The following is a 12917-nucleotide window of genomic DNA, read 5'->3' as shown; positions in this document are numbered from 1 at the left end:
AATAGATGGGGAAGAAATTGAGGTAGTGATAGATTTTATTTCCCTGGGCTCCACAATCATCACAAATGGGGACTGCAGCTAATAAATTAAAAGACCCTTGCTCCTGGGGAGGAAAGTTATGGCAAATCTAGGCAGCATACTAAAAAGCAGAGACATCACCCTGCCAATAAAAGTGTGTATAGTAAAGACTATAGTTTTTTCCAGTTGCAATATATGGCTTTGAAGGTTGAGTGCCAAAGAATTGAGGCCTTTGAACTATAGTTCTGGAGAAGACTCCTGCGAGTCCCTTAGACTGCAATCAAACCGGTCAGTCCTAGAGGAGATCAATACTGACAGCTCTTTAGAAGGCCAAATCCTGAAGATGAAACTCAAATACTTTGGCCACCTAATGAGAAGGAAGGACTCACTGGAGAAGAGCCTAATGCTGGGAAAGATTGAAGGCAAAAGAAAAAGGGGATGACAGAGAATGAGGTGGCTGGATGGAGTCACTGAAGCAGTAGGTGTATAGGTATAGGTATAGGTATAGGTATAGGTATTTTATTTGTATAGGTATTTTATTTGTATGCCGCCCTTTTCCCTGGGGGGACTCAGGGCGGCTCACAGTTCAAAAGGAGGGAGGACAAACCAAGTTAAACACATAAGACAATACATTGTTAAAAGCACAACATTCATACAATTCGGGTGGGGTTAAGGTCTTTAGCCCCAGGCCTGTCGGGACAGCCAGGTTTTAAGGGCTATGCGGAAGGTCTGGAGGGTGGTGAGGGTACGAATCTCCACAGGGAGTTCGTTCCAGAGGGTCGGAGCTGCCACCGAGAAGGCTCTCCTCCGCGTGGTTGCCAGTCGACATTGACCGGCTGATGGAACTCGGAGGAGGCCTAATCTATGGGATCTAATTGGTCGAGTGGAGGTAATTGGCAGTAGGCGGTCTCTCAAGTACCCAGGTGTGAGCTTAAATGAAATCCAGAGGATGGCAGAGGACAGAAAGGCCTGGAGGAACATTGTCCATGGAGTCACCATGGGTCAAACACGACTTTGCAACTAACAACAACATGTTCCCCAATATCCTCAAGTATTAATAGAGAGTGAGCTAAAGAATAAAAGGATACTAAAAATGGGGGTTGCACCAGGTCAGCCTTGGGAGGAAGTCTAGAGAGCTGTTGAGACCCAAAGTAACCTAAAATCCTTTTCTGCAGTAGGAAGAAGATTCCTAAAAATCCTGCATTACTTTGAGAAACTTTCAGCAAGCTACACAGTAACAAGACCTATCAGGATGCCCCTTTCCGAAGAGTCTCACTTAAGTTTCTTATTAACATCTTCTGTATAACTCTAGATCCATCAGCACCCTGGTTTTTCTCCCTTAATCCCAAATGTTACAGAAGCATTTTCAATTATTATGCTAGTGGGGGAATTCTGGTACCTGACGTCCATATATTTAGAGGACACCCAATTCGGAGAAGACAGTTACGGACCCTCCAACTGAGTTCAGAGACTTATTAAACCATACAGTGATTTAAAAGCAGCTTAACCAAGATTTATTATTTAGTAGTGAGATGTGCACACTGTTTGGGCAGCCTTTGAATAGCACAAAAGGACAGTGCTGTCCAAGAGGCAGGTCCTGATCAGGAAAAGTGAGTTGAGCCTGGAGAAAAATTAGTACATTTTCCTAAGAGTAAGAGTTCTTTACTAGCAATGAAGGTCTTGGAGAAGATATTCTATGCCGGAATGAGTCTATATTTACAAAATCAGAATATGACAGATAATGGCTTTCCCTGTGGCACTCTATCTAAGCAATTTGTTTTATGGCTTCCAAGATTCTAAAATGAAATGTTTAATTGCAGCTTATTTTTATTCAGAAAAAAAGGAGGATTTGATTTCCTGTATGTCCAGATAGAAAATGCTCATCTTATGGAATAGCTACGCTATCCTTGGAATTCAGTAAGAAGAGAATGTGGATTGAGCTCCCAAAGAGAAGTTTAGCAGTTGTTAAATTTTTCTTTATCAGAATTCCCCCTATGTCTCCCTGTTACCAACTGTATAATCTTAAGGAACCCAATATTATAATTCATTAATTCATGTATTAATCAAAACACATATATCTGTGGTGAATCTTTGTCTAATATCAAAACTGATTTCCCAGATATAAAGTAATAAACCACAAGAGCAATAAATAAACCTAATCTCTCACACTTATATTCATTCACTCTATAGTATATGTCACAGATACTGTATGTATATTGTGTCATGTGCAAACACACACTCATTTAAGAACACAGAATTGGAAGGATCTTGGAAGTCTTCTAGTCCAACCCTCTACACAAGCAAGATACCCTATATAATTTCAAACAAATGGCTGCCCAGTGTCTTCTTTAAAAGATCCACTGATAGAGCATTTACAACTTCTGAAGGCAAAGCATTTCACTGGTTAATTTCTCACCATTAGGAAATTTCTTCTTAGTTCTAGGTTACTTCTGTCCTTGGTTAGTTTCCATCCATTATTTCTTGCCTTGCCTTTTGGTGCTTTGGAAAATAGGTTGACCACCTCTTCTTTGTGGTAGCCCCTCAAATATTGGAATAGTGCTATCATGTTACCCCTGGTTCTTCTTTTCACGAGACTAGACATATGCAATTTCTGCAACCGTTCCTGATCAGTTTTAGCCTCCAGCTGCCTAATCATCCTCGTTGCTCTTCTCTGCAGTCTTTCCAGTGTCTCAACATTTTTATATATATTTACACACACATCAGCACAGATTTATTTTTTAGTACTCTCTGCCCCTCTGCAGTTTTAAGCATTTTTCAGATTTGTAATAAATTACAACACTCGGTTTCATACACGCTGTTTCTTCTTTCTCTCCACAGGAGTATTTCAAAGAGGATTTGGGAACTTGCTTGATGCAGCCTATAATGAAGTTTATTCAACACACCATAGTTCAGTCAGCCTGTATTTAACACATTGTGTTCCAAACATGTATTTTTGCAGAGCCTGTTCTGAATTTAAGATTCTGTAGCCGCCTGACTTAACAATGGACACAGCACTTATTCATAAAGATAGAATACAGGGCAGCTACCTTTTTGTTCACCTATCTGTCAAATAAAGAATCAGCCTCTGATTTTTGATTCCAAGCAAAAACATCAAAAGAGCCTCTTGATGCGGAAAGAAAGGCTGAGCGCCAAAGAATTGAGGTATTTGAATTATGGTGGTGGAGAAGACTTCTGCGAGGCCCTTGGACTGCAAAGCAGTCAAACTGGTCAGTCCTAGAGGAGATCAACCCTGATTGCTCTTTAGAAGGCCAGATCCTGAAGAAGAAACTCAAAGACTTTGGCCACCTAATGAGAAAGAGCCTAATGCTGGGAAAGATTGAGGGCAAAAGAAGAAGGGGACGACAGAGAATGAGGTGGTTGGATGGAGTCACCAAAGCAGTCAGTGTGAGCTTAAATGGACTCCAGAGGATGGTAGAGAACAGGAAGGCCTGGAGGAACATTGTCCATGGGGTTGCGATGGGTCGGACACGATTTCACAACTAACAACAACACAGTAAAAATAAAAACATCCCATCACTAGTTGAAAAGCCAAAGAGTGTAGCAAATGAAATCATAATGCTTTGCTGAGGCATTTATTTTCCCTGAAAACCACCATCCTAGAGTGGAACCGACAACCTTTTCCAGTAACATTTGAGGACAAATCAAGGGCAGATTTTTTTAAAAAAAATTAAAGAGATTTCAAGTTGGTTGAGAACATCTCCATTTCCTTTCCTCTTAATGTACAATGGGGAAAGGAGCAGAAAAAGCACTTTTAAATGTAAAATAACTACATTGTTGTCACTTTGGTATACAAAATATATTTTCAAAGCAGCAAGCAATTACCATTTCAAAAAAAAAAAACCTGAAACCTCCAAGTTAGTAAAATGCATAATCAAAGCATGATAGAAGATTCTAAATTTAAAAAGGACATGCTACAGAAAAGAATCTTGACCTAGAAGAACAAAATTAAGGTAGCTAAATTATGATTTTCCTGTGCAGAATATATAGTTATTGCAGTTTAGGAAATCCATGAAAATGTACCGTAGAAATCTTTCCTGAATCTATTAAAATCATTCTAAAATATGAGTAAGTTGAAATGTGAGGAGTTTTAATGTTTGTTTGTCTTTTTAATGACCACTTAATCCCTTGCTTCTGCATGGGATTAGGGGAACTGAATGGAACTGAGCGTTTACTGGCTGGATTCCCTTCCTGATGTCTATGTGGAGGTCACAGCAGATATTTTCTCTTTGCACCCTGATAGAGAAACATCTGTCACTGTCTAGGATTGAATTCTCAAACTTCCAAGTGGGAGACAAGCACCTGTAAACTACCATACTGCTCAGGAGTTTCAAGGTTATTTAACCTCAGGAAATTATATCTACATATGTGCTCTCTAAGTGTCCATATTGACTTGATGGCTCATCAATGAATAATTTTATTGCAAGAGAGTGAATTATATGTCTTCAAGTCTCTATGAAAATCTTACTGTACATATATAATTAATAATCCATGCAGCTTTGGACAGTACCACTTCCACTTCGACACCATCCTTTACCTTACTGAAAAAATTAGCATGATTGTACTGATCTACACTTCCAAGTCATTTTAAGATTACATGAAGTATTTTGCATGCTAACATTGGTATTTATTTCTAAAAATATCCTTGTCCTTCTATTTATTTATTTTGCCTTTGAGTTATTGTTGACTCCGGATGATTATCTAGACAAATCTCTGCAGTTTTCTTAATTTGCTATTGCTTCCAGAGACAGAGAGAGAGTGACTGGGACAAGGTCACCCAGCTGGCTTCGTGCTTATTGCTGCACTAGAACTCACTTCTCCCAGTTTCTAGCCTCTGCCTTAAGCACTACATCAAACTGGCTCTTTGGTTCTTCCATGGTCTACATCACAGGTGTCAAACTCGTGATGACACTTTGCTGTCACGTGATGTTTCATGATGTCTTTCCCACTCATGGAGCTGGGATGGGTGTGGCCTGCGAATGATGCATCCGGCCCATGGGCTGCCAGTTTGACAACCCTGGTCTACGTCATTAGAACTAGAGGGATGCTACAGTTCCACAGCAACATAAAATGTCATTCTATCAAATTCCTAGTCCTTACAGATGTGCATAGATGCTTGAAAAGTCATGGAGGTCCCAGCAGAAAGGATCTGAACTGGATTTCAAGGAAGAAGGTCTCACAACCAACAGATATAATAAACATTACACAAAAAACATAAACATCCAGGGTTGTCTAGGTTACAGGTAAAGGTAAAGGTTCCCCTTGCACATATGTGCTGACTCTAGGGGGCGGTGCTCATCTTTGTTTCAAAGCTGAAGAGCCAGCACTGTCCGAAGACGTCTCCATGGTCATGTGGCTGGCATGACTAAACAACAAAGACACACGGAGCGCTGTTACCTTCCCACCAAAGGTGGTTCCTATTTTTCTACTTGCATTTTGCATTTCGAACTGCTAGGTTGGCAGAAGCTGGGATAAGTAACAGGAACTCACTCCATTACGTGGCACTAGGGATTCAAACTGCCAAACTGCTGACCTTTCTGATCAACAAACTCAGTGTCTTAGCCACTGAGTCACAGTCACCGTGTAACACCTCGTCTAGGTTAAAATAAGCCAATTTGTACAATCTATAGAAATAATGGAATTCAGGCCCTGGTACAGGATCATTTCTTTTCTCAACTTTATCTTGATCAATATTGAACCGTGTGAGCTTTTTCAGTTTTGTGGCTTATGCACAAAAAAATTATCAGTAAACAGGGAATTAATAGTTATTAAAAAAAACTTCAATATTTTACTGTAGCACAGTATGGAAAGAAGAAATTTGAAGATGACTTCTTAGAACACCTGCAAGTTACTTCTTCAGGAAGCAGTTTATCTCCATGTACCGTAAACCTACTCTCTTTTTATTAAAAAATATTTCCCTTTATAATAATCATGTCTGTATGTCTATCAGGTGGAGTTTGTTTGTGTGGTGCCTTTACTATACACACACACACACACACACACACACACACACACACACACACACACATCCCTAACCATAACATAATTCCAGATGATTCTGAAAGTCTTACATTAAAAAAAATAAGAAATCCATACAATAAAGAAGAAATAAGTATGTCCAGAAAAATGAAAAAACACAATACAGTATACCAAAAAACTCTATTACATAATTCATTTAGTAACAGCTATTCTGTTATTATTTAAAACTATATCACATCCTCCTAATACAATATTACAGCCTCCAAGATGTATTAATAGTAATGTTAATAATGCAATCCTTTTTAAAAGATGCAAATTACTAAAAATAGCAGTTGTTCATCTTAGTTAATAATAGTAACAATCCATGCAATTAGAAAGATGTATCTGCTCAGTCTAAACATAGTCCAGCATTCCTAATTCAGACCAGCAGCCATTCTTCTAAGATTTCAAGAAGAGTTTTTCTGCATCTCCTTATGTTATTAGACAAATTCTGTGTCCGATACTCTCTTCATAAAAAGCCCACATTTTTCTTCTGAACTACCTTTAGCAAGAGGAAGATGACAGCAAAGGAGTTTGGTCTACTGGCACAAGCCTGGAAATTAGAAGACCGTGAGTTCCACTCTCACCTTAGGCATGAAAGCCAGCTGGATGACTTTGGACCAATTGCCAGGAGACAGTGAGTTTTAATTCCACTTTAGGCATGAAAAAGTCAGCAAATGATTTGTGGCCACTCTCGCTCAGCCTAACTCACCTCAGAGAGTTGCTGTTGTGGGGAAAATAGAAGGAGAACGAGGAAGAAGTACAGGTAGTCCTCAATCTGAGACCCCAATTGAACCCCAAATTTATCTTGTTAAGTGAGAAATTTGTTAAGTACTCCATTTTACAACATTTCTTGCCACATTTGTTAAGCGAATCACTGCCGTTCTTAAATTGGTAACATAGTTGTTAAGTGAATCTGGCTTCCCCAGATGACTTGGCTTGTCAGAAGGCCAAAAAGGGGGATTACATGACCCCTGGAAACTGCAACCGTCATAAATGTGAGTCAGTTGCCAAGCATCTGAATGTAAATTACATGACCATTGGGATGCTGGAATCGTTGGAAGCATGAAAGATAGTCATAAGTCACTTTTTCAGTGCCGTTGCATCTTTGAACACTCACTAAATGAACTGTTGTAAGTCGAGGACTACCTGTACTAGGTATGTTGGCCACCTTGAGTTATTTATAAAAATAAATATTTTAGGAGGAGCCCCCTACTCTGAGAACAGGGTTTGTGTTTCCGTATGCAGCTAAATCCCAGATTCAATCATCAGGACTATGATTAAAAGGATCAGATAAGACTTGCTAACAAGAAAGGCCTTCTCTTTTCCTGGAGAACCTCTACACCCATGGGGGAGAACCTATGGCATGCATGCCAGAGGTGACATGCAGAGCCCTCTCTGTGGGCACACGTGCCATCGCCAGCTACTTTTCTGGTTTCTGGAAGTCGCCAACTGGTCTTCGTGGGTGCCGGGCACCAGAAATTGGCCTGAAAAATGCCCCCAAATCAGGCCGTTTTTCAGGCCACTTTCAGGCTGTTTTGACTTTTGAGGTCATTTTTTGAGCCATTTTCAGGCCCCAAAACAACCTGAAAATGGCCCGGGAAACAGCCTGGAAAATGGCCTGAAAACGGCTCGAAAAACAGGCGCGTGCAGGCCAGCTGGTCTTTGGTATCCAGTGCTCCAGAGCACGTACATACAGAGACATGCATGTACATTACAGCTTGGGCACTTGGTGCCGAAAAGGTTTGCCATCACTGCTCTATACTGAGAGACACTTGGGTGCTAGAGGAACAGACAAATTCAGTAAATACAAAAAAAAAAATGTTTTATATGCTCTGTTCCTTTGTGAGAGAACAGGGGTGTCAAAATCTCATCATCACAGCAGCATCATGTGATTTATCGTGACTTTCCCCCTCTTCGCTAAATTGGATGTGGGCGTGGCCAGTGTGTGAAGCATCCGGGCCTCAGGCTGCGAGTTTGACAGCCCTGTTATAGAACAATTAGCACTGTGTAAATTTAGCTACCTTCTGTGCTCCCCATATGGGATTTGCTGGACCTGAAGGCTGTTATAACTTGGACCAGCTACTTCCAACTAAGGAGACATCAAAGGACCTGAGGACCTTCAGTGGGTCTTTATATATGGTCTTGCATGCTACCCCCACCCCCCTTTTCTCAAAAGTGTTATCAGAGCCATATTTGCTTAGACTGGTTCCATCCGTTGACAGTTCAGGGAAATTAAGGGCACTGGGTGTTTCCCAAAGCCTGCTGGAACTGACTCCCCTCTTTGCTCACTCAGAGGAATAAATGGAAAACCTATTTAATGCAGGTCATCTGAGGGCAGGGATTAGAAGACCCTTGTCAGAGGCAGTTATCTGCTTCTTCATCAACAGACTTGCTGTACGTATGTATGGAGGAACTGAGATGTGAATTGATTTCTCAGGGCGGTCTTTACACTGTCAGGATCAGACTTGACAGCTCTCCTTAGCAAAAACGGAACAAGACACTGACCTCAGAAGCTTGGTTTAGGAATAAACTGGTTGTCAGGCCTGCAGCTATCTTTTTTGGGGGATCTTTGGCCTGCCACACTTTCTATTATTCTACTATGCATTTTCTATTGTGGGAAAATGGGAGTGAGGATTGTACGGAGTTAGATACTATGTAGCCATGACAAAATCCTTTCTATAAAGTCAAGGTCATCCTTTGTCTTTGCACCCCTGCACCTGACCGGAACGGGATGGGTGGAACTGCCAGCATGGCAGTAGAAGATTGGACCATGTGATGGACTTGTGAGTGTGGGGGTAAGATCTTGAACTTTCAACTAGGTGGGGAAAACCGGGAAGCTTTCAGATTCGGGTTTTCCCAGATGTGCCAATATGGCTCTCTTAATAAATTGGAACTTGGAGCAATACTTTGCCTTGGACTCTGATTTACTTTTGGATGCTATTTGGCTCTCTCTTTGGAACCCTGACACTGGTAGGCCTTAGCAAAGATGTTCCAATCCCAAAGAATGGTAAATTGTCAAAGTATGTGCTGATGCTAGAATTATGGTATGCTTCCCACTCCCAGCACTGCATGAAGAAACATCTGACTCTGAGCTGGATCACAAATGAAAAGCTAAAAGGGTCAGTTGGTGTGAGCAATTGTATATGGGCTGTTTGATGTACTGAAAAGTGGGGAAATGGGGCAGTATGACAGTTTGCATTGATTGAAGCAAAAACCGCACATGCGTTTCTCACAGGACTGGCTCTCTGCTGTTCCTGGATCTCAACAGCTTGTATTATTGGATATGAACCATGGAGAGCCAGATGTCCAAGGGAGGAAGCTCACAGGCAGCACATGAAGGTGATGGCTTGCCAGCAGTTGGTCCTGTGCTATATTATGTCTCACCAGTTTTATCAAGCAGGTTGGCTTTGTATTCAAAAGTATGCATTTATTTCCTAAACTGTGCTTTTCTTTTCTTTCAAAGCTGAGGGCATCATACATACCACTCTCATCTCCAATTTTCCTACAATAAGTACATAGGATAGATCGACCAGAGAAAGTGACTAGCCTGAAGGCACCTATTTCCTTGGTCATTGTATATTTCCTTAACCATTAAACAAAATTGGCTTTACTTGGTATAAGAATATCTATATTCAAACCGTACACATTTCCGTAAGATCTCATTTCCTGTTTCAACACTTTGCCAACCAGAAGCCATGGTTTCAAGAAGCCAAGAAAAAAATGTCAACAAGAATGAATGCAGCAATTCTAACTTTCTCCTGCACCGAAATGCTCTTTCTTCATGTGTTTGCTCAGCTTATTGACAAACCTACTACCACTGACATTGGAAGATTAATATAGCCTTGGTGGTGCAGTGGTTAGAGTGCAGTACTGCAGATTACTTTGGCTAGCTGCCTGCAATTTGCCAGTTCGAATCTCACCAGGCTCAAGGTTGACTCAGCCTTCCATCCTTCTGAGGTGGGTAAAATGAGGGCCCAGATTGTTGGGGGCAATAGGCTGACTCTGTAAACTGCTTAGAGAGGGCTGTAAAGCACTGTAAAACAGTATATGTCTAAGTGCTATAGAGAAAGATCACAACTAACAGCTATTGAAAATTTTATACATTTATCTTTCTTTTAAAGGTATGTAATTTGGTGCCACCCCAAATCATTCCTCATGACACACAACTCGATACATAAATTACGGATTACGGAAATGAGTATTTTTTTTCAGTTCTGGGTATCCTGTCAATCAGTTCCATTGAAGGGCCAAAATTCTAATATAATGAAACAGGAGATGGGGGAGGGAATAAAAATATGTCATTCTTTAGTACTAATATGATGACCACCGAGAAGTCTACGGACAGTGCTGGCTCTTCAGCTTTGAAATGGAGATGAGCACTTCCCCCTAGAGTCAGGAATGAGTAGCACATATGTGCAAGGAGAACCTTTACCTATACCTTTTTAGTACTAGTTGTGTTCAGGCATAAATCCAGCTAAATGATATTGGGCCAGTCGCTAAGAAGAAGGCTGTGGCAATGTATGAAAACTATCCAATAAACTGCAGAGATTTCTCCATATAGCCATTATGAGTCAAAAATGTCTCCTTCAACAATAAGAAGGCAGATATTTAGCATGAAAAGCAATAGCAGAAAAGCAGAACATTTCCTTCTGTATCTAGCTATGATCTGCTCTAATCAGCTACCACAATTACAGGCCTCTCTCTCCTTCCCTAGCCAGCAGGTTTTCAAATCCATCTTTGTCACAAGCTCATCTTGTTTAAAGATTTAAAAAAAAAAGTCCTTTGCCTAGGAACTGACTTCATATTCACTGCAGACCTTTTAAATAAGTCATACTCATTCTAAGCAAGCTGTGACTGAAAATTGTCCTAAAGCTCCAGTGATATCTAAATCCTCATAGTCAGGGATAGAAAGGAAAGGCTTACAAGCAAAATGAAGTCATCTGGTTTTAACCTAAATCAAGACGAAACAGTCTGTTGGGATATTTGATGTATGGCAACAATCACCCATAAGATACAAACCCTGCAACCAATCAAACAGTTCACTGAAAAAGCGTAGAATGTGTAGAAGTTAACTGTGCTCTTGTTCCGTATTCAACGTCATTTTTGTGTCAAGTCAGATAATCTCAGGTTATTACACATTTGACAACTAATTGCTGCCCTGAACTATTTTTATAATACATGTAATTTCCAATCTGACACCCCCACTTTATTCCCCAGCTCCTGATGCACCCTGTATTTATGACTGAAATGTGGCATCATCAATATACCCTTGTCTTATTAATAGCATGCTGGCCTGACAGCCTAATTAGTATTCCAGCACATGTGGAAACTTTGAGGTTGATTAAACCTGATCCACCCAGGGCTCCTTTGGCCAGCTGCCAACTTTTGGCCAATTGCCAGAGACACAATTCATATCATCCTTTGCTGCAGTTCCAAGTCAAAGCCAAACCCTGGAGGACAAGCCTAGACCCAGGAACCACTATGCATGGGATGTTCAAAGATATTCAACCAATTTTCATTGGGGACACCAAAGGGCTTTAAGAAAAGAATCTTCAACAACTCCAGTCTAAAATATGTTAGCACAGCAGTAGATTAGACTTACTTTTCCCCATCCTGCCTTTAAGACATTAGAATTTGTTTAAATATAATCTGCGGGTGGGGGTTCCATATCTCATGTAATTAGAGGGGGAAAATCTGCTTCTGAAACTTATTTCAAAGTAAAAATGAATAGATTGTGGTATTCCTAGCCTTACTGAGTTACCAGATGGCCAATGTATATAATATATGTGAATGTACCATTTTTCATAGGGACACAGTGGTTCAGTGGCTAAGACGCTGAGCTTGTCAATCAGAAAGGTCTGCAGTTCAGCGGTTTGAATCCCAAGTGCCGCGTAACAGAGTGAGCTTCTGTTACTTGTCCCAGCTTCTGCCAACCTAGCAGTTCGAAAGCATGTAAAAATGCAAGTAGAAAAATAGGGACCATTTTAGTGGGAAGGTAACAGTGTTCCATGTGCCTTTGGCGTTTAGTCAAGCTGGCCACATGACCACAGAGATGTCTTCGGACAGCGCTGGCTCTTCAACTGTGAAATGGAGATGAGCACCTCCCCCTAGAGTCGGGAACAACTAGCATATATGTGCGAGGGGAATCTTTATCTTTACCGTTTTTCATAGTACAATCATCCCTAGTTGTTTGCACATTCTGGCTTTCCACACTTACATTCAGTCCTAAGGGAAGATTTCAAAAAGAACCTATTCTCAATGGACTTCTTCAAATGCTATGGCGTAATAAAGTCAAGTGTAAGAGTAAACAAGACCTGTAAAAGCACATCTTCTATTGCCTTCAAGGAAACAAGTTCAAAATTACCACCAATGGAAGTTTGAAATAAATTTTAAACATCTAGAGAACAAGGTGGAAAAACAAAACCTTCTAGCAGAAGAAAACCTCTGAAACCTTGTAAGTCAAATGTTAGCACATACACTCAGATACCCATACAATCCTTCAGAAATGTCACTCATTTTTCCCCATTCTCAGTACAGTACCTAGAAACCTATAGATGAAATGAATAATAGGAACTGAGCATCAAAAAATTGAGACCTTTGAACTATGGTGCTGGAGAAGACTCCTCCAAGACCCTTGGACTGTAAGGCAATCAATAGAGGAGATCAACCCTGATTGCTCTTTAGAAGGCCAGATCCTGAAGATGAAACTTAAATACTTTGGCCACCGAATGAGAAGGAAGGACCCACTGGAGAAGAGCCTAATGCTGGGAAAGATTGAGGGCAAAAGAAGAATGGGACAACAGAGAACGAGGTGGCTGGAGGGAGTCAATGAAGCAGTAGGCATGAGCTTAATTGGACTC

This window comes from Thamnophis elegans, chromosome 1 (assembly GCF_009769535.1).
Source record: "Thamnophis elegans isolate rThaEle1 chromosome 1, rThaEle1.pri, whole genome shotgun sequence".
In the NCBI taxonomy this organism is placed as follows: domain Eukaryota; kingdom Metazoa; phylum Chordata; class Lepidosauria; order Squamata; family Colubridae; genus Thamnophis; species Thamnophis elegans.
The sequence above is the reverse complement of the archived record's forward strand: the minus strand, read 5'-3'. Positions refer to the sequence as shown.